The sequence below is a fragment of the Neoarius graeffei genome, chromosome 9 (assembly GCF_027579695.1).
Source record: "Neoarius graeffei isolate fNeoGra1 chromosome 9, fNeoGra1.pri, whole genome shotgun sequence".
NCBI classification, from domain to species: domain Eukaryota; kingdom Metazoa; phylum Chordata; class Actinopteri; order Siluriformes; family Ariidae; genus Neoarius; species Neoarius graeffei.
In genome coordinates, this window is record NC_083577.1 from 24892628 (window position 1) to 24919146 (window position 26519).

A 26519-nucleotide genomic window follows, 5' to 3' on the forward strand; every position below is an offset into this window, starting at 1 on the left:
CCTATCCTTTCGAACGGGGTCTCGATTAATGGGAGAGGGCATAAAGGCGCTTTTGGAATGGCCACTGGATTTACTAACTGGCATTCGCGGCTCGCCGTACACCACCTACGGACATCGTCACGAATCCCTGGCCAATAGAACCGGGCCATTATTTGGGCTAGTGTTTTATCCTGCCCCAAGTGTCCAGTCATGGGATTAAAGTGAGCCGCCTGGAATTCCAATTCCCGGCGGCTTTTTGGAATCAAGAGCTGCATGATTTGTTCTTTAGTCTGAGTGTCCTGCGTCACTCTGTATAATCTATCCTTCATAATAGAAAAATAGGGGAAGGACAGGGTGGCATTTGGCTGGAGCGTTTGACCATCGATTACTCTCACTTGGTCAAACACATGCCGCAGAGTCTCGTCTCACGACTGCTCTAACGGGAAATTCTTAAGGGATTCCCCAAGAGAGGGAGGAGGAGCCGGCGGCTCCTCACTCTAATGCGGAGATGACGTAGACGGCTCTGTGACAGCTGCTCCCACCAAAGCGACACCAGGACCTCCCCCTGCTGAACTACGGCAGGACCCACTCTTTACTAAATGACTCATTAACTCCCCGAATCCCGGCCAATCAGTCCCCAAAATTATCGAGTGGGTGAGGCGAGGATTAACCGCCGCCTTTACTCTAAATTTTTCCCCTCTGAAAAAAATGTGGACCGACACTAAAGGGTAGCTGTGAACATCCCCGTGCATACACACCTTCACCCCCTGTGTTCCCCCCAATGCCTCGTCTTGCACCAGGCTTTGGTGAATTGAGGTCTGATTACAGCCAGAGTCCACCAACGCCTGATATGTATCCCCTTGGATACTCACCGGTATGCGATACGCTCCGGCCCGATCGAGGGCGGCTCCTGGCGCATCAGGGATCCGGACCATTGCGCCCGCCTCCTTTGCCGAGCATTGATGCTGGAGGTGCCCCGGCTCCCTGCAGCACCAGCAAACCAGCCCGGGCTTTCTCTCTGCACCGGTTCTGTGGGACTCACTCACCTGAGGGGGGGGGAGAGACAGACATGGAAGTGGGAAACGGGAGGACACCACGGGTGCGGCGGACTGGCTGTGAGGGAGCCGGCCCCTGCCTGCGCGGTGGGGGAACGGGGCGAGGACAAGACACAGAAGTGGAGGGGGAGAGAGAGAGAGAGAGAGAGAGGAGAGAAGTGAAGTGAAGAGGGGATCTGTGATCATGCCGCGGGAACAGCCGCCAAATGATCCTCCACCAACTCAATGGCCTGATCCAGCGACGCCGGGCAATGGCACTGGACCCACTCCGCCATTTCTTTGGGAAGTTGCGCGATGAACTGCTCCAGTGCCACCAGGTCGACGACTCCCTCGGTGTCGCGGTTGTCAGCCCTCAGCCACCGCCTGCAGGTGTCCCGGAGTTGCTGGCCAAATGCGAACGGGCGGCCGACCTCCTCTAGGCGCAGAGCGTGGAAGAGCTGATGATGTTGTTCGGGGGTGCACCCCACACGCTGGAGAATGGCCTGGCACAGGTCCGCGTAGACCAGCCGGCTGTTGGCAGGGAGCTGTAGCGCGGCCAGCTGCGCCTCGCCTGTTAGCAGGGGAGGAGGTGCGCCGCGCGCTGTTCCACCGGCCACCCCGAGGCCTCTGCTGCTTGTTCAAATAGCGTGAGGAAGGCCTCGGGGTCATAGTGCAGGCCCATCTTCATTAGGGTGAGGTGGAGTGGGCCCGCAGTGGTGGAGATGGTGGACCCCGCCGATGCGAGGAGGTGCCGGAAAGCCTGGCGATCTTCCTGTTGCGCCAGCACCAGGGCCTCGAACTGTTGTTCTTGCTCCTTTCGGAGGGCAAGCAGCACCTGGTGCTGGCTCTGTTGGGCTGTGGTGAGGGCGTGGATCAGGTCTGCGAAGGGGGAGGACTCCATGGGGCTGTTCTCCTCTGTGCTTGGCTCCCGGGTTTCAGCACCACTGTAGAGGTCAGAGCAGGTGGGTGGAGCACAGAAGAACGGCAGGCCAGAACTGAGTTCCAAAAACTCTTTTTATTTGCACTTTACAGTTGCAAACGTACACTCTCCCAGCCACACACATCAGTCATCTGGTTCGGGAGAGCTCCCTTCCTCTGCTCTCTCTCTCCTTATACAGGGCGTAGTTGCTGGGAAGACACACAAACACAGGTTAATTCACCTCAGGTATAGTGATTCTGCCACTTACCTTCCCTGACTCTGCCCTCCAGTCACAGACCGACGCTTGACCACGCCCCCACTGCCACAGTCACGTCCTGTTCCATCCCGGATTTTAGTAACAACCCTCGGCTCACACTCCGGGAGAACTGACGCAACTGAACTTACTTTCCTTTAATAAATAAATAAATAAATAAATAAATAAATACTTTCCTTTTCTTGTAGTTTTCTTTTCCTTTAATTGTTGGTGCTGCACCCTCTTTCAATACGGGCTTATAGCCAACGCTCCTCAACAGATCAGAGGCTTCGTATGAGTCCTCAGTAAAATGTGCAGAGCAGAGAAGAAACCACTTCATAGGCGCCCAATGTGCCTGTGAACTTCTTGCAAAACATGTCCAAATCTTTGCAGTTTGAACATTCTTGGGCCATGAATGCAACGTAAATCCACCTTCTGTCATGTTGCTGCACTGTCCAGCAACACATCTACATAGTATGATGATAAATTAGCTTAAAGTGGAGGATCGGAGTTGCAGTCAGCTCTGTGTTTTAGTATAGCGGAAATGGCGATGAGCTCGATAGACTTCCTGCTGTGACATTACGGACGTCAAGGTCATTCACTCAGACCGCTGCCTATATGAATCACTTTAATCATAAAAATCACTATATTAGATTTATTGTTAACACTTAAAACTATTCCTCTGCCATTCTTGAGGTCTCAGGGCATTTATAAACGAAAGTGAGGCCATGGCTCTGTGTATCTCCTTTAACCTTGACCTCTTGATTGCTTCCTTGATTGATCCCCTCCTCACCCATTCACTTACACAGACCTTTGGTGAATGGCCTCCTCTAGCAGAATTGCTGATGTGTCATATTCTTTCCATTTTTAAATACATTTAGCAGGTTTCTGCCAGACATTTGGGATGGTTTTTTTTTTCACCACCAGTTCCTGACAGATATTTTTTCAGAAGTTTGTCCCAGATTTGTTTTGATAGCTCCTTCATCTTCATGATGCTGCTTATTTAGCTATATTCTTATGGCAAGTGTGGGCATGTTTACTGGGAGTCTGCAACAGGAGTGCAGGGGGATGAACAAATTCATGTGGCACACGTTGCTTTTTTGTGAGTGCTTATTATTAAGCTGGTTTATCTCTCTTTTCTCTCACTTTACTGAGTGGAGCTGAGGTGTGTGAGGATGTGTGTTAGAAGCTAAGCCACACTGGAGCAGCTGAAAAGTAGCCTGAATTTGCCTGTGCTTTGGTTTCCTATTTGTTTTATTTCCTACTTTTTTCATGCAGCGCATGGCAGAAGTTTAAAATAAAAGCTTACCAGCAATCTCATCCTGAATGCTCTTTGTTGTTCCTGTTACAGTTCTCTAATAAACTTTGGGGCCTTCTAGGTACAAGTGTTTTTCTATTGAGATCATATAACACTATTTGCAAATGTGAAGACACCTTTCAACACTTCTACATTTTGTAAGAAACCTTTTATATAAATACAGCAATACAGAAAGGTCTTTGTGAATTTGCTACTTAGAATGTTTATCAATGAAAAAAGTACAGTAGTGAAAAAATATGTTCCTCAGTATGTTTGATCCATTTGTGCTACAGTGACATTTTTGTCAATTGTATTGCATCAAGAAAGTACATGCTAACTCAGTACATGTGAAGTCTTCTAGCTCAGAGATTGAAAAGGCAATTAGACCTCAACTACTTCATGTCTGTGCTTTCCTCATGCTGGGTAAATGTTTCCAGAAACTGTAAGTCTGGAAACATACTTTGATGAGTCTGATTTTTTTGTGTCAAATTAGTTGACCCACTTATCAAACATGTGGTTTTTTTTTTTAACTGCAGCTCAAATTAGGCTTTTGAAAGTTGCCAGTGACCAGAGCTCCCTAATTATGTTACTTTCTCACTGGCTTTTAGTCACCACTTTATAATGATCAGGGTTGCAATGTATCCAGAGCCTATTCCAGGAACACTTCCAGGAGCACTGGTGGGAGTACACTCTTAATGGCTGTTCCATACCAGAGTACCAGCACAAATATATTCATACAGTTTTTCACACCTACAGGCAATTTATTTTAGTCAGTACACCTACTGGCATGTTTTTGGGAAATGAAGCCCCAAGAGGAAAATCACAGACATGGGGACAACATGAAAAACTTCACAGTCACCTGAGCACATGGTCAAACCCAGGAACCTTGGGATGTGGGGTCGAAACATTACCCATTGCATCACCATGCTACCCTTTGGCAGTTTCTGTTTCACTGAAATGCCTTCCACTCCATAAACCTAGACACACTGCAAAAAACTGAAAACTGAATTTGAGGAGAAAATTCCTTAATAGTAGTGAAATTATTTTGCTGCATGGACAGATAATTTTAGTTAACAAGACATCTTAGAATAAGTTGGTTACAATATAGAACTAGCTTTAATAATCTCAGAGTTGGTGTCCTGTATTCTTCTACACTGCAAAAATGATATCTTAACAAATTAGAACATCTTGAATATCGTTGAAACAATCTAGCATTTCCTACTGTATCAATCAGGTTTAGGTTATAAAATGATATACCAAATATTGAATACCTTGTTTTCCATTAAATCCATCACTGAATCCTGGAAAGCATGTGGCACTATCCACCAAAATTCAGTGACTGAGTGAGGAGGGCATTAAGCAGAGATGAAATTAGGGTAAATTTGAAGAAGCTATAGATATCCACAGCTCAGGTAGAAAAAAAATGTTTAAGATCATAGACTGAACACTCCACAAAGCTAGACATTATGGAAGAGTAGCAAGAAGAAAGCCAGTACTGGAAAAGGCCAAATGAAATCCAGAGAGCCCCTATAGAGAGAGCAAATGTGGAAAAAAGTTTCTTTGATCTGAACTCTCTAAAATGTAACTTTCCTCATCATCTTGAGAACACCATCCCATGAGAGATCCAGGCTGATGGTAGCAGGGATTGGGAAATTGGTACGACTTGGGAAACTGGCACTAATGGGAAACTGAACTGTTTAACTTTTGGTAATGCTTGTTCTATGTTTACATGGTTTCATTTAATGCAGGTACTTTTGGTAGTCTGTTTCATAGAGTTAACTAAAGTTAAAAAAAAGAAAAAGAAAAGATAAAATAAACCGTTTAGCATTTAGAAAAAGTCTGTAATGTATTAATTACAAAATAAAAAATACATAAATGGACGTTTATAATTCTGTCAGTGTTTCAAGCAGGCTTGTTGTCATGGGGGGCATTCATGGTCCATGCCCCCCCCCAACTTAGTTATTGTGCCCCACCTATCCACCCACCTACCTGCAGACCAAGCATTTTATGAATTAATTTATAATATAGATATTTAGACACTGCCTAAAAGTGGAGCTCCTGATGAGTGTAAGAGCAAAATATGTGTAAGTGCGCAAAATCGGCCTGAATAGAATAATGATATTGTAGCATATGAACTATGGAATTGTGTTGTGTCATATATATCATGTCAAGAAATTACTGCATTGTCTTGTGACAGTGATACCAATAATGAGATACATATTGGAGTTATGAATACATATTTATTCCTTTCTTTGACACCACATGCTATGCACCAGTAACAACACCACGACATGTATTATGGTGTGACTCTGCTGGGTGCCTGGTGGAGAGTAGTAAACCAGTGCTTTCTGATTACATCATTACTACCTATATAGTTACCATCCAGTATCAAACTTGAAATGTCAAACAGTTGTCTGGTTACATCTGTCAGGTCTGCGCACTGGAGCATGGAGCGTGCTGCTGCAGACTGCAAAGTGTGCGCACGCCATTAGGACTAATTATGATGCACCTGTTCCTGATAAAAGCTCAATCACAGCACATACATATAAGGACTCTCAGTAACACACAGACTTTGCAAAAGCCTTGTATTTTGTGTCACTTTTTTGGGTTTTGACCCTGTTTGTGTTTTTGGACTGTGAGTATTGTATTACCTCTAATATCCTGTCTGTGCCTCACTCAATCACTGCCTGTTTTTTGACTCTGCCTTTGCCTCCATTTTGGATCTGTTTACTAGTGTGTTTTCAGTAAAACTCTTCCTGCATTTACATTCATCTATCGCCCTGACATGACAGAAACTGTCAACTGTCCAAAAAGCTAGTGGACTAATAAAACTGTTTTTACTAGTTTTATATGAAATTGTCGTGAATATTTTCCTTAAAATGTGTTAGTAAATAATCCCACTTTATTTTCTAAAAAGCTAATTAAAAATAAGCTCTGGATAAAAAGCCATTGATCATATATAAATGAAGATAAAAATTTCATTGTCTGGCGATCAAGTGTTTGAGATATTTTGCCTTACACTTACGATTATGTTCCCTGCCATGGTACACATTCATCATTCGTACATACCGTACATACAGATGTTGTATGGTAAAGCCATCAAAAATCAGGTCGATGCTTTACCATATTCTCTTAAGTATGGGGCTCCACTCTGCACATGCTTTGCGCACACGAGGAGCTCCACTATTAATCATATTAAAAATTAAAACCAGGCAGCACAGCAGTTAGCAGTGTCATCTCACAGCAAGAAGGTTCTGGGTTTGAACTTCGCAGCCGACTGGGGCCTTTCTGTGTGGAGTTTGCATGTTCTCCTCATGCCTGTGTGGGTTTCCTCTGTGTGCTCCAGTTTCCTCCCACAGTCCAAAGACATGCAGTTTACTTCAACTGACTATTTTACTCGAAATTGTCCATAGGTGCAGGTGTGTGGGTGTGAATGGCTCTCTGTCGTGGCCTGGCAATGGATTCGTGACCTGACCAGGATGTACCCTGCCTCTCACCCAGTGTCAGCTGGGATTGGCTCCATCTTTCCCGCGATCTGAAATGGATAAGGGGTCTAGACAATAGAATGGGGGGACCCAAGGAACAGAAAACACACACCCTGTTGGTCATATTTGCATAAGGTCACATTTGGGTAAGTACAACCCCGATTCCAAAAAAGTTGGGACAAAGTACAAATTGTAAATAAAAACGGATTGCAATGATGTGAAAGTTTCAAAATTCCATATTTTATTCAGAATAGAACATAGATGACATATCAAATGTTTAAACTGAGAAAATGTATCATTTAAAGAGAAAAATTAGGTGATTTTTAAATTTCATGACAACAACACATCTCAAAAAAGTTGGGACAAGGCCATGTTTACCACTGACAGACATCCCCTTTTCTCTTTACAACAGTCTGTAAATGTCTGGGGACTGAGGAGACAAGTTGCTCAAGTTTAGGGATAGGAATGTTGACCCATTCTTGTCTAATGTAGGATTCTAGTTGCTCAACTGTCTTAGGTCTTTTTTGTCATATCTTCCGTTTTATGATGCGCCAAATGTTTTCTATGGGTGAAAGATCTGGACTGCAGGCTGGCCAGTTCAGTACCCGGACCCTTCTTCTACGCAGCCATGATGCTGTAATTGATGCAGTATGTGGTTTGGCATTGTCATGTTGGAAAATGCAAGGTCTTCCCTGAAAGAGACGTCGTCTGGATGGGAGCATATGTTGCTCTAGAACCTGGATATACCTTTCAGCATTGATGGTGTCTTTCAAGATGTGTAAGCTGCCCATGCCACACGCACTAATGCAACCCCATACCATCAGAGATGCAGGCTTCTGAACTGAGCGCTGATAACAACTTGGGTCATCCTTCTCCTCTTTAGTCCGAATGACACGGCGTCCCTGATTTCCATAAAGAACTTCAAATTTTGATTCGTCTGACCACAGAACAGTTTTCCACTTTGCCACAGGCCATTTTAAATGAGCTTTGGCCCAGAGAAGACGTCTGCCCTTCTGGATCACGTTTAGATACGGCTTCTTCTTTGAACTACAGAGTTTTAGCTGGCAACGGCGGATGGCACGGTGAATTGTGTTCACAGATAATGTTCTCTGGAAATATTCCTGAGCCCATTTTGTGATTTCCAATACAGAAGCATGCCTGTATGTGATGCAGTGCCGTCTAAGGGCCCGAAGATCATGGGCACCCAGTACGGTTTTCCGGCCTTGACCCTTACGCACAGAGATTCTTCCAGATTCTCTGAATCTTTTGATGATATTATGCACTGTAGATGATGATCTGTTCAAACTCTTTGCAATTTTACACTGTCGAACTCCTTTCTGATATTGCTCCACTATTTGTCAGCGCAGAATTAGGGGGATTGGTGATCCTCTTCCCATCTTTACTTCTGAGAGCCGCTGCCACTCCAAGATGCTCTTTTTATACCCAGTCATGTTAATGACCTATTGCCAGTTGACCTAATGAGTTGCAATTTGGTCCACCAGCTGTTCCTTTTTTGTACCTTTAACTTTTCCAGCCTCTTATTGCCCTTGTCCCAACTTTTTTGAGATGTGTTGCTGTCATGAAATTTCAAATGAGCCAATATTTGGCATGAAATTTCAAAATGTCTCACTTTCGACATTTGATATGTTGTCTATGTTCTATTGTGAATACAATATCAGGTTTTGAGATTTGTAAATTATTGCATTCCGTTTTTATTTACAATTTGTACTTTGTCCCAACTTTTTTTGGAATCGGGGTTGTATAGTCCCATGCATGATTTGTTGTCATGATGTAAAAATAAGCACTTATATAAGGTTTAGTCAGCATTGGCATGTCAGATAGTACTTGGCGCTTATGGTGCTGATATGTTTCATCGCCACCTGCAACTTCTTAAAAATGTAAACCATGCATTTAGTTCAGTTTATGGTGTCAGCCTTGGATTTTATGATTATTACAATAAAATGTTGAATGATTTTTGTATATATCAGCATTTAATCAGTGAGAGACAGAGAGAGAGAGAGAGAGAGAGAGTAAACTGAAAGTGAAAGAAATGTGAAAGAAAGAGGAAAAGACACAGGATAAGCAGCACGTCTCACGTCAGAGAAAAGTAAGTAAAACTTGTTTCAGAGATTAATAATGGGAATAAAACTTGTTTCAGAGATTAATAATGGAAACATGTTTAGCATGTTTTCTAAACATACTATACTTTTAAAACTCACAATTTTTTGAAGTATTTTTGGATAAGGACTCTCTCTCTCTCTCTCTCTCTCACACACACACACACACACACACAACTTTTTTTTTTTTAACAGTACATGTAATGCCATTTATCTCAGTCTGATCAGTTTAGTGAGTGATTATACTGGTGCTACCCAACAAACAGGGAACGTTCTCCAGACCGTTACCGGATGTTTTTGGTCCGTTGCTCTCTGCGAACACCTGGACCCAATGATGTTCATAACATGTTCTAGTTTCGTCCTTTTACGATTACCCCCCTCCCCCACCGTTACAGTGCAGGTGTTCTAGGGACGTTTATTTATTCTTTAAAATGATTTAGAAATCAATCAGTAAATCACTAGTCTTGCGCGTCGCGCGCGCATGCTCAGACAACACACACACACACACCCTGGTGTGATAACTCAGTGTTAGGAGGGTTACCGACTTTTAAAATGTAACTCCCCTTAGCAAAAAGTAGTATACTTAAAGTTCATTTTATTAAGTATGCTTCAGTATAAGTATAGCAAGTATACTACAGACCATGTACTTTTAGTGTACTAGAAAGTACACTACTATTCAAAAGTTTGGGGTCACTTTGATGTCCTTTTGAAAGAAAAGCACTGTTCTTTTCAATGATCACTTTAAACTAATCAGAAATACACTCATTGCTAATGTGTTAAATGACTATTCTAGCTAAATTCTACTAAATGTCTGGTTTTTGGTGCAATATCTCCATAGGTATATAGAGGCCCATTTCCAGCAACTCTCACTCCAGTGTTCTAATGGTACAATGTGTTTGCTCATTGCCTCAGAAGGCTAATGGATGATTAGAAAACCCTTGTACAATCATGTTAGCACAGCTGAAAACAGTTTAGCTCTTTAGAGAAGCTATAAAACTGACCTTCCTTTGAGCAGATTGAGTTTCTGGAGCATCACATTTGTGGGGTCAATTAAATGCTCAAAATGGCCAGAAAAATGTCTTGACTATATTTTCTATTCATTTTACAACTTATGGTGGTAAATAAAAGTGTGACTTTTCATGGAAAACACAAAATTGTCTGGGTGACCCCAAACTTTTGAACGGTAGTGTATACAAATTTAATACTTTTTCGGACTAAATTGGAACATTTCAAGTTTATAAAAGTATACTTTAAAGTTCATTTTAAGTTTGCAAAAGTACACTTTAAAGTATACAACAAGTACACTCATCTATATACTATCAATGTACTTGGTATATCCCTCTCGTATGCTTAAAGTATACCACACGTACACTTATCAATATACTGCCATTGTACTAGTTATATACTTCGAGTCGCTATTTTTAGTTCATTATTGTATACTTTAAGTATACTGTTATAAATGTTGGTTATTTCACTAGTTTACTTGTTATACTTTAAGTTTGCTTGGCATATTACTTGTAGCTTACTATTTATATACTGGAAATATACTCCTTAAAGCATTCTTAAAGTTTACTAATACTGTATGTACACAAGAGTGTGATGCATTTACAAAATCACAAGACAGAATGCTGAAAACAGGGGTGGGCATGGTGGTGTAGTGGTTAGCGCTGTCGTCTCACAGCAAGAAGGTCCTGGGTTCAAGCCCCGGGGCCGGCGAGGGCCTTTCTGTGTGGAGTTTGCATGTTCTGTCCGTGTGGGTGTGCTCTGGTTTCCCCCACAGTCCAAAGATATGTAGGTTAGGTTAACTGGTGACTCTAAAGTGAGTGTGAATGGTTGCTTGTGTTTATGTGTCAGCCCTGTGATGACCTGGTGACTTGTCCAGGGTGTACCCTGCCTTTTGCCCGTAGTCAGCTGGGATAGGCTCCAGCTTGCCTGCAACCCTGTAGAAGGGTAAAGTAGCTAGAGATAATGAGATGAGAATGTTGAAAACAAGTTTGATATATTTTCAAACTGTTAGGACTTGGGACTATCTTGGCCTCTAGAGGCCGCTATTATTTCCTTGTCTTGATATGTTTGTTTTGACAGCTAGAGGCCGCTATTGTTTCTGTGTTTTGTGTTTGTTTTGACAGCCTTTGTTTCCATGTGCCTTTTGCCCCACCTGTTCTTTATTTTCTGCCCCACCTAGTTTCTTAATTACCCTGGCTATATATACTTCCTCAGTTTGGTCTCTAGTCACTGAGTCTTTGTTCTGTTTATGGCTAGTAACCTCTGTTCTGTGTACTTTGCCTATGTCCTTGTGTTTTTTGGTATTTTTGCTTTCTTCTGGACTTTTTGGACTTTTTATTTGCCATTTTTGGATCTTCTGAGCATTTGGATTTTTGCCTCTTCTTTTCTGGTTTTGGATTTTTGACTTTGAACTTTTGGATGTTTTATTTTTCCTTGTATCTTCTGAGCGTTTGGATTTTACTTTTGTTATTTTTTGCTTTGGATTTTCTGAATTTCTGAGCATTGGCAATAAACTGTTTTTGTACTCTACTTTCATCTCACTCCTCTGCATTTGAGTTATTCCCCTGGTGGCCTAGTGGGGGGTTTGCTGGATTACCACACCAGCGACCTGGGTTCAATTCCCAGCAAAACATTTCAAAAAGAAAGACCTATGAAATCAAGTCCTTCCTTACTAGAGGAAAGGAAAAAGTGCACATTTGCATGTAAATATAATGGTCTCTTGATCAGTCAAAAGTTTTTGTGTATGATTTTAAGGTACATAAAGATAATGCAATTGAGCACACATACTATATACTGTAAAGTTTTAAACTCCAGCATTATATTAATATATAAATTAAATGTTAAGCATGAGTCAATGACTTGACCTTATTATGCACTTGGAGCAAGATATACTAAGTATTAGTACTTTGTGGCAGAAAAACATAAGTATACTAAAGTATAAGTGTAAGTCTTAGTATTAATGTACTTAGTCTTAGACTTTTGTTTATACTTTTCAGTATAAGCCAAGTATACTTCACTATACGATTCTTAAGTATATAAAATATAGTTTATAAAAAGTCAACTTCAAATATACTTCCTCAGTTTTAGTAAAAAATAAGTATACTCATAGTACACTTGAATAAACTTCTTTTTGCTAAGGGTCACTACAGATTAGAGAATATAGTACTGTGCAAAAGTCTTAGGCAAATGTAAAGAAAAAACTGTAGATAAAAAATGGCTTAAAATACTGAAATTAAATGTTTCAACATTAAAAAAAATACTATAAACAGCAGTAAGCCATAACTAGACTGCATTTCCGCAAAGAAAATGCAAAGTGTGCTTGCAGAACAGAAGAAAAAAAAAGAAGGAAGAAAAAAGGAAAAGACGAGTGCAGTTCAGACCCGATTGCATGAATGTGTCAGGGGAGCTGGTCTGAAGTATCACATGAAGTTTGGTGCATCTCCGATGGAGCGTGTCTGAGTAGGATGACTCGATTTGTGAGTCCTATTCATTTTCTATGGGAAAAAACAACAGAAAAACAACAAGGATGACAGAACGGGTGCATCGATCCAAAAGCTGTATACAAGCACACTACAGCAGTGGATATGTGGTTAAGTGTTACTGAGCAAAACTCCATTCATTTGAATGGGGCCAAAAATCAATGGAAGCCTATGGAGGGAAAAAAGGATGTGTGAAAACCAAGAAAGATGAGGGCAGGTCTCAGATGAGGGGATGGATATGTGTGGGAACTTGCCCTGAGGCATCATATGAAGTCTCTTGAAGTTTGGTCACTCAGTTAAAAAATTTGACAGAGAGTGAAAGCTTTTGTCCCGAAACGCCATTCATTTTCAATGGGGCCAAAAATGAATGGAAGTGAATGGATGAAAAAATGGGGCATGAAAAGAAAGGAAAAAATGAGTGCAGGTCAGAACCGAATGCATATATGTGTCTGGGGAGTTAGCCTGAGGTATCACATGAGGTTTGGTGCGTCTGCGATGAAGCGTGTCCGAGCAGGACGATTCGATTCGTGAGCCCTATTCATTCTCTATGGGAAAAAAAATGACAGAAAAATGACAAGAATGAGAGAACAGGTGTGTCGATCCAAAAGCTGAAAACAAGCACACTACACCGCTTCAGGATGGACGTTTCTGAGTTGGAATAGTGTTGGTATCTCAAAAGCTGTAGGAGGAGTAGCGGCTCCAAAAAATGGGTGAAACAGAATAATAATAATTAAAGCCGCAAGCGGCCTCAACGGGCCCTCGCACCAGCGGCCAAGGGGGGCGGGGGCATGCGTCCCCGCGAAAAACCTTCCACAACTTCTTCGGCAAGAGACATTACTCCCACAATGGCGACAAAGCACAGAATTGGACACGTGGTAACAAAAGGGTCTTGCACTGTACGGTGCTCGGGGGGCGCTATAGAGGCCCTGAGGCCCGCCTGGATCTGGGCCTCTGGTTCTCAGTAGCGGTGGCAGTCTAAGAAAAAGGAGCCAAATTTCGTGCGTTGTCGACCATGGCAAGCGCCCCAATAAGGGTCTTGTTAAGAGTTTGCTTGCCAAGTTTGACAAATCAGAAGCTGCAATATCATTTTTGCCATAACCAGCACCCCCAGGGGCGAAAGTGCACAAAATTTGGCGTAGATGTCAGGTGAGCTATGAAGAGTTTGCGTATGAAGTTTGATGACAATTGAGTAAATAGAAGATGAGATATAGATTTTTGAAGAATAAATTTTTTGGTTTTTCCCATGTCAGTAGGTGGCGCAATGCTGTACATGAGCGATTATGAGTTGGAAAAATAAGTGTCTACAACAGCAACGTACTATCACAAGGGAGTGGTGTGAAGGAAAAGCATTATGGAATTATTTACCAAAAACCCGTTTTGGAGAAATTGCGTCGGCCAAAAACAGCGCCCCCCATGGACGAAAATTCCCAAAATGTGGTGTACATGACATGGGAGGTAGTAAGAGGGTGGCCGTGAAGTTTGACCAAATTTGAGGAAAGATTGGATTTTTTGCCCAAAAATAGCGCCCCCAGTGGCGAAATATCACAGAAAGTGGGTAACATGTCAGAAGCCCAATGAGTGATTTGCGTGTGAAGAATGAGCAGTTTTGAGCAATCAGAAGATTTGTTATGAATTTTTAAGCTTGTAAAATTTTGCATCGAAAATTGATTGACGTATAACTTCTGAACGGTTTATCCTACGTGAAACGTATTTAGTAACTTTTGTCAGCCATGTCTGTAGATCATGTGTATCAATTTTGGTGACATTCCTATGAACGGTCTAGGAGGAGTTGCGCCGTCTTCGTGGCCATGCATTTCGCACAAAAGTGAAATTACCTCACTTCCTGTTGGGCGTGGCTAATGCATTGGCATTACATTTTTGTCCGGCTTAGTGAGATACATATGCGTACCAAATGGCATGCCACTACTACAAACTACATGGCAACCAGGCACCTTAATGCGGGAGGCCAAAATCACAACGAGTTAGGGGGCGCTATAGAGGCCCTGAGGCCCGCCTGGATCTGGGCTTCTGGTTCTCAGTAGCGGTGGCAGTCTAAGAAAAAGGAGCCAAATTTCGTGCGTTGTCGACCATGGCAAGCGCCCCAATAAGGGTCTTGTAAAAAGTTTGCTTGGCAAGTTTGACAGATCAGAAGCTGCAATATCATTTTTGCCATAACGAGCACCCCCAGGGGCGAAAGTGCACAAAATTTGGTGTAGATGTAAGGTGAGCTATGAAGAGTTTGCGTATGAAGTTTGATGACAATTGAGTAAATAGAAGATGAGATATAGATTTTTGAAGAATACATTTTTTGGTTTTTCCCATGTCAGTAGGTGGCGCTATGCTGTACATGAGCGATTATGAGGTGGAAAAATAAGTGTCTACAACAGCAACGTACTATCACAAGGTAGTGGTGTGAAGGAAAAGCATTATGGAATTATTTACCAAAAACCCATTTTGGAGCAATTGCTTCGGCCAAAAACAGCGCCCCCCATGGACGAAAATTCCCAAAATGTGGTATACATGACATGGGAGGTAGTAAGAGGGTGGCCGTGAAGTTTGACCAAATTTGAGGAAAGATTGGATTTCTTGCCCAAAAATAGCGCCCCCAGTGGCGAAAGTGCACAAAATTTGGCGTATATGTCAGGTGAGCTATGAAGAGTTTGCGTATGAAGTTTGATGACAATTGAGTAAATAGAAGATGAGATATAGATTTTTGAAGAATAAATTTTTTGGTTTTTCCCATGTCAGTAGGTGGCGCTATGCTGTACATGAGCGATTATGAGTTGGAAAAATAAGTGTCTACAACAGCACCGTACTATCACACGGTAGTGGTGTGAAGGAAAAGCATTATGGAAATATTTACCAAAAACCCGTTTTGGAGCAATTGCGTCGGCCAAAAACAGCGCCCCCCATGGACGAAAATTTCCAAAACATTGTATACATGACATGGGAGGTAGTAAGAGGGTGGCCATGAAGTTTGACCAAATTTGAGAAAAGATTGGAATTTTTGCCCAAAAATAGCGCCCCCAGTGGCGAAAGATCACAGAAACTGGGTAACATGTCAGAAGCCCAATGAGTGATTTGCCTGTGAAGTATGAGCAGTTTTGAGCAATCAGAAGATTTGTTATGAATTTTTAAGCATGTAAAATTTTGCATTGAAAATTGATTGACGTATAACTTCTGAACGGTTCATCCTACGTGAAACGTATTTAGTAACTTTTGTCAGCGATGTCTGTAGATGATGTGTATCAATTTTGGTGACATTCCTATGAACGGTCTAGGAGGAGTTGCGCCGTATTCGTGGCCATGCATTTCGCACAAAAGTGAAATGACCTCACTTCCTGTTGGGCGTGGCTAATGCATTGGCATTACATTTTTGTCCGGCTTAGTGAGATACATATGCGTACCAAATGGCATGCCACTACTACAAACTACAAGGCACCCAGGCACCTTAATGCGGGAGGCCAAAATCACAACGACTTAGGGGGCGCTATAGAGGCCCTGAGCCCCGGCCAAGTTTGCGCTTCTGGTTCTGAGTAGCGGTGGCAATTCTTGGAACTGGTGCCAAATTTCGTGCGTTTTCGCCCATGGCAAGCGCCCCGAAAATGGCCCAACAGCGGAGAAAAATAAAGAAGAAGAAGAAGACGGAAGAAGAAGAAGAAGACGGAAGAAGAAGAAGAAGAATTAAAGCCGCAAGCGGCCTCGACGGGCCCTCGCGCCAGCGGCCAAGGGGGGCGGGGGCATGCGTCCCCGCGAAATACCTTCCACAGCTTCTTTGGCAAGAGACATTACTCCCACAATGGTGAGAAAGCACAGAATTGGACACAGAGTACACGGTGCGCTGAGATGTTGTCATGGACAGAGCATTGTATGCCATGGCTTCCCAACCAAATTAATGTATTTACCTCATCAGTCACCAAGCTATAGCTACATAGGATTGTCTTCTGTTAGACATCTATTAGTGTGTATGTAACGCTACAACACTTGCTCCCGACTGCCTACCCATTCCCCACAAGTCATGTGTGTTTAAGGCAACCAAAACAACATACTCCTGGTGCCTCATGATTGTAAACACCTCTCCTGCAACTGCTACAGCGCAATGAGCGCCCCCAGTGGTCCACAAGTCATGTGTGTTTAAGGCAACCAAAACAACATACTCCTGGTGCCTCATGATTGTAAACACCTCTCCTGCAACTGCTACAGCGCAATGAGCGCCCCCAGTGGTGAAAGTTCACCAAATTTGGTATACATGTCAAGGGACCTATGAAGAGTTGTATTGTAAAGTTTGATCAAGTTTGACCAATCAGAAGCCGAGATATAAATTGTTGCCTGAAAACAGCGCCCCCAGTGGCAAAAGTTCACAAAATTTGGCACATATGTCAGGTGACCTGTTAAGAGTGTGCGTAGCAAGTTTGATCAAGATTGAGAAAATAGAAGATGAGATATTGATTTTTGAAGAATAAAATTTTTGGTTTCTCCCATGTCAGTAGGTGGCACTATGCTACAACACTTGCTCCCGACTGCCTACCCATTCCCCACAAGTCATGTGTGTTTAAGGCAACCAAAACAACATACTCCTGGTGCCTCATGATTGTAAACACCTCTCCTGCAACTGCTACAGTGCAATGAGCGCCCCCAGTGGTGAAAGTTCACCAAATTTGGTAAACATGTCAAGGGACCTATGAAGACTTGTTTTGTAAAGTTTGATCAAGTTTGACCAATCAGAAGCCAAGATATAAATTGTTGCCTGAAAACAGCGCCCCCAGTGGCAAAAGTTCACAAAATTTGGCACATATGTCAGGTGACCTGTTAAGAGTGTGTGTATCAAGTTTGATCAAGATTGAGAAAATAGAAGATGAGATATTGATTTTTGAAGAATAAATTTTTTGGTTTCTCCCATGTCAGTAGGTGGCGCTATGCTGCACATGAGCGATTATGAGTTGGAAAAATAAGTGTCTACAACAGCAACGTACTATCACAAGGTAGTGGTGTGAAGGAGAAGCATTATGGAATTATTTACCAAAAACCTGTTTTGGAGCAATTGCATTGGCCAAAAACAGCGCCCCCCATGGACGAAAATTCCTAAAATGAGGTGTACATGACAAGGGAGGTAGTAAGAGGGTGGCCGTGAAGTTTGACCAAATTTGAGGAAAGATTGGATTTTTTGCCCAAAAATAGCGCCCCCAGTGGCGAAATATCACAGAAATTGGGTAACATGTCAGATGCCCAATGAGTGATTTGCGTGTGAAGTATGAGCAGTTTTGAGCAATTTGAAGATATGTTATGAATTTTTAAGCATGTAAAATTTTGCATTGAAAATTGATTGACGTATAACTTCTGAACGGTTTATTCTACGTGAAACGTATTTAGGACCTTTTTTTCAGCCATGTCTGTAGATGATGTGTATCAATTTTGGTGACATTCCTATGAACGGTCTAGGAGGAGTTGCGCCGTTTTCGTGGCCATGCATGTCGCACAAAAGTGAAATTACCTTACTTCCTGTTGGGCGTGGCTAATGCATTGGCATTACATTTTTGTCCGGCTTAGTGAGCTACATATGCGTACCAAATGGCATGCCACTACTACAAACTACATGGCAACCAGGCACCTTAATGCGGGAGGCCAAAATCACAATGAGTTAGGGGGCGCTATAGAGGCCCTGAGGCCCGCCTGGATCTGGGCTTCTGGTTCTCAGTAGCGGTGGGAGTCTAAGAAAAAGGAGCCAAATTTCGTGCGTTGTCGACCATGGCAAGCGCCCCAAAAAGGGTCTTGTAAAGAGTTTGCTTGCCAAGTTTGACATATCAGAAGCTGCAATATCATTTCTGCCATAACCCGCACCCCCAGGGGCGAAAGTGCACAAAATTTGGCGTACATGTCAGGGGAGCTATGAAGAGTTTGTGTATGAAGTTTGATGACAATTGAGTAAACAGAAGATGAGATATAGATTTTTGAAGAATAAATTTTTTGGTTTTTCCCATGTCAGTAGGTGGCGCTATGCTGTACATGAGTGATTATGAAATGGAAAAATAAGTGTCCACAACAGCAACGCACTATCACAAGGAAGTGGTGTAAAGGAAAAGCATTATGGAATAATTTACCAAAAACCCGTTTTGGAGAAATTGCGTCGGCCAAAAACAGCGCCCCCCATGGACGAAAATTCCCAAAATGTGGTATACATGACATGGGAGGTAGTAAGAGGGTGGCCGTGAAGTTTGACCAAATTTGAGGAAAGATTGGATTTTTTGCCCAAAAATAGCGCCCCCAGTGGCGAAATATCACAGAAATTGGGGAACATGTCAGAAGCCCAATGAGTGATTAGGGTGTGAAGTATGAGTAGTGTTGAGCAATTAGAAGATTTGTTATGAATTTTTTAGCATGTAAAATTTTGAAGTGAAAATTGATTGACGTATAACTTCTGAACGGTTTATCCTACGTGAAACGTATTTAGTAACCTTTGTCAGCCATGTCTTTAGATGATGTGTATAAATTTTGGTGACATTCCCATGAACGGTCTAGGAGGAGTTGCGCCGTCTTCGTGGCCATGCATTTCACACAAAAGTGAAATTACCTCACTTCCTGTTGGGCGTGGCTAATGCATTGGCATTACATTTTTGTCCGGCTTAGTGAGATACATATGCATACCAAATGGCATGCCACTACTACAAACTATATGGCAACCAGGCACCTTAATGCGGGAGGCCAAAATCACAACGACTTAGGGGGCGCTATAGAGGCCCTGAGCCCCGGCCAAGGGTGGGCTTTTGGTTCTGAGTAGCGGTGGCAATTCTCGGAAGTGGCGCCAAATTTCGCGCGTTTTCGCCCATGGCAAGCGCCCCGAAAATGGCCCAACAGCGGAGAAAAATAAAGAAGAAGAATAATTAAAGCCGCAAGCGGCCTCGACGGGCCCTCGCGCCAGCGGCCAAGGGGGGCGGTGGCATGCGTCCCCGCGAAATACCTTCCACAGCTTCTTTGGCAAGAGACATTACTCCCACAATGGTGACAAAGCACAGAATTGGACACAGAGTACACGGTGCGCTGAGATGTTGTCATGGACAGAACATTTTATGGCATGGCTTCCCAACCAAATTAATGGATTTACCTCATCAGTCACCAAGCTATAGCTACATAGGATTGTCTTCTGTTAGACATCTATTAGTCTGTATGTAACGCTACAACACTTGCTCCCGACTGCCTACCCATTACCCACAAGTCATGTGTGTTTAAGGCAACCAAAACAACATACTCCTGGTGCCTCATGATTGTAAACACCTCTCCTGCAACTGCTACAGCGCAATGAGCGCCCCCAGTGGTGAAAGTTCACCAAATTTGGTATACCTGTAAAGGGACCTATGAAGAGTTGTTTTGTAAAGTTTGATCAAGTTTGACCAATCAGAAGCCGAGATATAAATTGTTGCCTGAAAACAGCGCCCCCAGTGGCAAAAGTTCACAAAATTTGGCACATATGTCAGGTGACCTGTTAAGAGTGTGCGTATCAAGTTTGATCAAGATTGAGAATATAGAAGATGAGATATTGATTTTTGAAGAATAAATTTTTTGGTTTCTCCCATGTCAGTAGGTGGCGCTATGCTGCACATGAGCGATTATGAGTTGGAAAAATAAGTGTCTACAACAGCAACGTACTATCACAAGGTAGTGGTGTGAAGGAGAAGCATTATGGAATTATTTACCAAAAACCTGTTTCGGAGCAATTGCGTTGGCCAAAAACAGCGCCCCCCATGGACAAAAAATCCCAAAATGTGGTGTACATGACATGGGAGGTAGTAAGAGGGTGGCCGTGAAGTTTGACTAAATTTGAGGAAAGATTGGATTTTTTGCCCAAAAATAGCGCCCCCAGTGGCGAAATATCACAGAAATTGGGTAACATGTCAGATGCCCAATGAGTGATTTGCGTGTGAAGTATGAGCAGTTTTGAGCAATTTGAAGATATGTTATGAATTTTTAAGCATGTAAAATTTTGCATTGAAAATTGATTGACGTATAACTTCTGAACGGTTTATTCTACGTGAAACGTATTTAGGAACTTTTGTCAGCCCTGTCTGTAGATCATGTGTATCAATTTTGGTGACATTCCTATGAACGGTCTAGGAGGAGTTGCGCCGTCTTCGTGGCCATGCATTTCGCACAAAAGTGAAATTACCTCACTTCCTGTTGGGCGTGGCTAATGCATTGGCATTACATTTTTGTCCGGCTTAGTGAGATACATATGCGTACCAAATGGCATGCCACTACTACAAACGACATGGCAACCAGGCACCTTGATGCGGGAGGCCAAAATCACAATGAGTTAGGGGGCGCTATAGAGGCCCTGAGGCCCGCCTGGATCTGGGCTTCTGGTTCTCAGTAGCGGTGGGAGTCTAAGAAAAAGGAGCCAAATTTCGTGTGATGTCGACCATGGCAAGCACCCCAAAAAGGGTCTTGTAAAGAGTTTGCTTGCCAAGTTTGACAAATCAGAAGCTGCAATATCATTTCTGCCATAACCAGCACCCCCAGGGGCGAAAGTGCACAAAATTTTTGCGTACATGTCAGGTGAGCTATGAAGAGTTTGCATATGAAGTTTGATGACAATTGAGTAAACAGAAGATGAGATATAGATTTTTGAAGAATAAATTTTTTGGTTTTTCCCATGTCAGTAGGTGGCGCTATGCTGTACATGAGTGATTATGAGATGGAAAAATAAGTGTCCACAACAGCAACGCACTATCACAAGGTAGTGGTGTGAAGGAAAAGCATTATGGAATTATTTACCAAAAACCCGGTTTGGAGCAATTGCGTCGGCCAAAAACAGCGCCCCCCATGGACGAAAATTCCCAAAATGTGGTATACATGACATGGGAGGTAGTAAGAGGGTGGCCGTGAAGTTTGACCAAATTTGAGGAAAGATTGGATTTTTTGCCCAAAAATAGCGCCCCCAGTGGCGAAATATCACAGAAATTGGGTAACATGTCAGAAGCCCAATGAGTGATTAGCATGTGAAGTATGAGCAGTGTTGAGCAATTAGAAGATTTGTTATGAATTTTTTAGCATGTAAAATTTTGAAGTGAAAATTGATTGACGTATAACTTCTGAACGGTTTATCCTACGTGAAACGTATTTAGTAACTTTTGTCAGCCATGTCTGTAGATGATGTGTATCAATTTTGGTGACATACCTTTGAACGGTCTAGGAGGAGTTGCGCCGTCTTCGTGGCCATGCATTTCACACAAAAGTGAAATTACCTCACTTCCTGTTGGGCGTGGCTAATGCACTGGCATTACATTTTTGTCCGGCTTAGTGAGATACATATGCCTACCAAATGGCATGCCACTACTACAAACTATATGGCAACCAGGCACCTTAATGCGGGATGCCAAAATCACAACGACTTAGGGGGCGCTATAGAGGCCCTGAGCCCCGGCCAAGTGTGGGCTTTTGGTTCTGAGTAGCGGTGGCAATTCTCGGAAGTGGCGCCAAATTTCGCGCATTTTCGCCCATGGCAAGCGCCCCGAAAATGGCCCAACAGCGGAGAAAAATAAAGAAGAAGACGGAAGAAGAATAATAATAGTGAACTCTTACAAGAACAATAGGGCCTTCGCCCTATAGGGCTCGGGCCCTAATAATAGTGAACTCTTACAAGAACAATAGGGCCTTCGCCCATAGGGCTCGGGCCCTAATTAAAGAAAGTCAATATTTGGTGTAAGGCGACCTTTTGCTTAAAAAAAAAAGTAGTACTATCAGGTACAATGAGTGGAGTTTTATAAGGAAATGAGGTGTAGCTTTTACATCTTGCAGAACCAGCCACAGTTCTTCTGGACACTTTGACTGTCACACTTGCTTCTTCATTTTGCACCAAAACCCAGTAATGGCTTTTGGATAGAAACTGTTCATGAGTCTTGTCATGTGTGTTTTGATGGACCTGTAGCATTTTCAAACAGGTGATGGGCAGGGTGAAACAAATTTTTCGTATGTTGTGTGTTTTCTGCAGGCAGCAGAAGGTGAAAATGTCATCTAGGGCAGGTAGCTGTTGGTTTATGATGTTCTGTGCAGGCTTTATAATTCTCTGCAGGGACTTTTTGTCTGCTGCAGAGCTGCTACCATACCGCACCATGATGCCATGTGTGAGGACACTTTCAATGGAGCAGCAGTAGAATGACATCAAGAGCTTTTGCGACAGGTTTACCTTCCTGAGTGTTCTCAGGAAATACAGACGGTTTTTTTGCCTTCTTAACCAGCATCTAGGTGTTTGTCATCCATAAGAGCTCCTCTGTTGTGTGTGCGCCCAGGAATTTGAAGCTTAACGCCCTCTCCACCCTCTCCCCGTTGATGTACCGTGGTGAATGGACCTCCTGCTTCTTCCTATAATCAATTATGAGTTCTTTTGTTTTCTTGATGTTAAGAGTCAGGTTATTTTCTGGACACCACTCTGTCAACCTTTGTACCTCCTCTCTATAGGGAGACTCGTTGCCTTTGGTGATCAGGCCCACCATGGTTATATAGTCTGCAAATTTACCTCTGGTGGTGGTGGTGTTATGAGATGGAATACAGTCATGAGTATACAGAGAATAGAGGAATGGGCTCAGCACACAGCCTTGTGGGGCTCCTGTGCTGAGTACCAGAGTGGAGGAGCAATAGGGGCTCATCCTGACCGAGTGTGGCCGGTTTGTCAAGAAGTCCTTTATCCACAGGCAGATGTTGTACTGTTTGTCCAGGTTGGACATCTTGGCAAACAGTCTGCTGGGTAAGATGGTATTAAATGTGGAACTGTAGTCCACAAACAGCAGCCATGCATATGTTGCTTATTGTTCCAAGTGGCATAGCATAGTGTGGAAGGCATAGGAGATGGCATCGTCTGTTGACCTGTTAGTTCTATATGTGAATTGGTGGGGCTCCAAAGTGGGTGGCAGGGCAGCCTTGATGTGTTGCAGCACCAGTCTTTCCAGGCACTTCATGATTATGGGTGTCAGTGCCATGGGCCTGTAGTCACTGAGGGTTGTTATAGTAGTCTGCTTTGGGATTGGCACTATTGTGGAGGTTTTTAGGCAGGTGGGGACAGTGCAAGATTGAAGATATTTGTAAATACTTCACATAATTCTGCAGCACAGTCTCTGAGAACCCACCCTTGGACACCATCTGGGTCAGCTGCTTTCCATATGTTCATTTTATGGAGTGTGTGTATCACATCAGCAGACTGGATGATGAGTGCCTGGCTGCAGTTGGCTGGAGCTGGGTCGATGGTCAACTCTGTTTTTTCTTCCTCGAAGTGGCCGATGAACTGGTTGAGCTGCTCTGCCGTTAAAGTGCTGCTGCTCGTCAGGCCGCTGGTGTTATTTTGCCGGGTAATGTGAAGTATCCTCTGCCATGGCCAGCCGGGATCCTAGTTGCCAAAGTGGTCCTCGATCCTCCACTTGTAGGCTGCTTTAGCATCTCTGATGCCATTCTACAGGTTCACCCTGGCTGTGCTGTACTGTTGTGTATCACCGGACCAGAAAGCACTGTTGCGAGCCCTCAGCAGGAGTTGTATATCCTTTGTCATCCACAGCTTGTTGTTGGGAAACATATGGATCCATTTCGTGGTGGTGACATTATCCATGCAGTATTTTATATAAAATAGTACAGAGGAGGAGTACAACCCCTCCTCTGTAATTGAACTGTAATTGTGTTGTTTGACACTTTGACCTGTGGGACATTTTTACACGAGTGATGGTGTTGGATTTCATGAAGGTGGAGTTGCAAGTAAGATGGCCTGCAGTAAATCTTACTAGACACTCTGATTGAAGCATGGCCATTATGGTCAGAGACACTCATATCCATGCACATACTATGAATGTCTATGCTCATTCAAAACAGGGAATGCTCTTAAAACTCATCTGAGTCAATGTCATGTTGATGTATTATCTACTACAAGTGCAGAAGTAGGAGTTTTTACATGTCTTTTGTGCCCTGGAAGTGAAATACCATCTAGTAGAGAGTACTTTTCTCACATCAACAACCATCTGAAGCATTATGAAACCGCAACTTGTGTGTTCCAGAACTGTACATTTCAGACTAATATATATTCTACTTACAAATCACACAAGTAGGAGGCATCCACATTGTACAGTTAAAGACTTTAAAGTTGAAGTAGTGAAAGGTGGTAATGTAAATGATGACCAGCAGGCATCTGAAGACCATCTAGGTGATCTTGGAGAAACTGCTTCAGACTTAGATTGTAATAATTTGATTGAAACTGACACACCAAATGAGAACTTGCAAGAAACAATTATTCAAAAAATTTGCAACTGTTCTTTTGAAGTTAGAGGTGTTTTCACATCTGCCATGTTCAGCAATTGATGGCTTGCTTGAGGAGTTACTTTTCATTTTTACCTCAGCCGCACTGCCTATATCACAGAGTACAGCAATTGACATTTTCATAAGTATAATTTCCAGGTTGACCAGTTTGTAGTTAACCAAATGTTTAAGTTATCTACAAGATTTCGTTGTTTCAAGAAATGTGTGATTAATCAGGTATGGGGTTAGAAGAGTAACATTTACTCTTTATTTTTATTTCATAAATACATTTTCAGTTTTTGTGAATGTGTGTGTGTGTGTATACTTATAATATACACAGTTATACACGTTATTTATAATAGTCCCACTGTTTCCTAATGTTTCCAGAGTATAATAAAGGGTAAAGTGAAATTAAGCAACTTAAATTGTATTTATTTAACTTATTGATTTAGCCAGTACAACTAAGGTGTTGCATTAACACAAACCTACCACATAAATAATGTTCATTTGTGTTACAAGATGTCAATATTGTCATCCTCAAATACAGTCCAGTCAGTGCAACTAAAGCAGTCCTGCAGTTGCTCAGAAGCCCCCTCCGGCCATACTTGTATTGCCCTGGCAGTTAGTTTGACCATGTTGATAAGTGGTCTGTATGCTGGGGTCAGAATCAAAGAGATGTGGTCAGACTGTCCCAGATGGGGAAGAGGTGATGCCGTAAACCCATGCTTGATGTTGCTATAAACATGGTCAAGTGTGGGTTTTTTTTTTCCCCTCATGAGACACTGGACATGTTGGCAAAAACTGGGGAGGACAATCTCTAAATTGGCTTTGTTGAAATCACCTGGGGTGGTGTAGTGGTTAGCACTGTTGCCTCACAGCAAGAAGGTCCTGGGTTCAAGCCCAGCAGCTGGTGAGGGTCTTTCTATGTGGAATTTGCATGTTATCCCTGTGTCTGCATGGGTTTCCCCCAAAGACACACAGGTTAGGTTAATCTCACTTTTGCTTCATCTCTCTGCACTTCCTCTTTTGCTTTCCAGCTGGCAGATAGATCCACAGAGGCCCCAGTGGTCTGACGAGTTCTGATAGGATGTCTTGTCTGGGGTCTTCCTGATTGAAAATACAGTTTCTGGGCATAGAACCAATGACAAGCAGTTTATGCCTGCTATATTTTATGTATGCTTACTGAAAATGAGTACATATTGATGATTTGGATTACTTGTACTTTGATTGTTGTCCTGCCAGAGACTTTATGGTTTATTCATGCATCATGCTTAGTGTGCCTAGAATAGGTCCTAAATCTGTTACTGGAGATAAAAGGCTCAAAGTTTTTAATCAGAACATGCACTTTTTAAAGATATGGTAAGAATGCTGCTGTTAAATCTAAACAAAACTGTGTCTATGGACTGACATATGTTTAGATTTCAGTTAAAGTTTGATTTTTACATACATACATTTTAAATAACTGGCTGTAAAACACTTGTATGTTAAACATGTTATGCCTTCTTTGTCCCATACTGATTATGCTTAGGGTTGAAAGGTGCCATGGAATGGAAGTCTGTATTTACCTTGGCATAGTAGGAAAAGGAGAGTTCAGTATAAGGAACGGCATACCATGACTCTCAAACACTGTTGTTTCCTTCAAATGCAAATCTTGCAGATGCAAACGAGGGTGGTAAAGCAGGCAAA

At 42.6% G+C, this 26519-nt stretch overlaps 1 protein-coding gene across 2 annotated transcripts in view; it reads left to right on the forward strand.

The window, feature by feature from the left end:
- Nucleotides 1–9018: 9018 nt before the first annotated feature.
- Nucleotides 9019–26519, forward strand: part of LOC132891543 (interferon-induced protein 44-like) — a 92253-nt gene continuing 74752 nt past the window's right edge. For both annotated transcript variants that reach the window (XM_060929226.1, XM_060929228.1), the window contains exon 1: nucleotides 9019–9074. The gene's annotated coding sequence lies outside the window, so the exon portion shown is untranslated. The remainder of the gene's footprint in view (nucleotides 9075–26519) is intronic.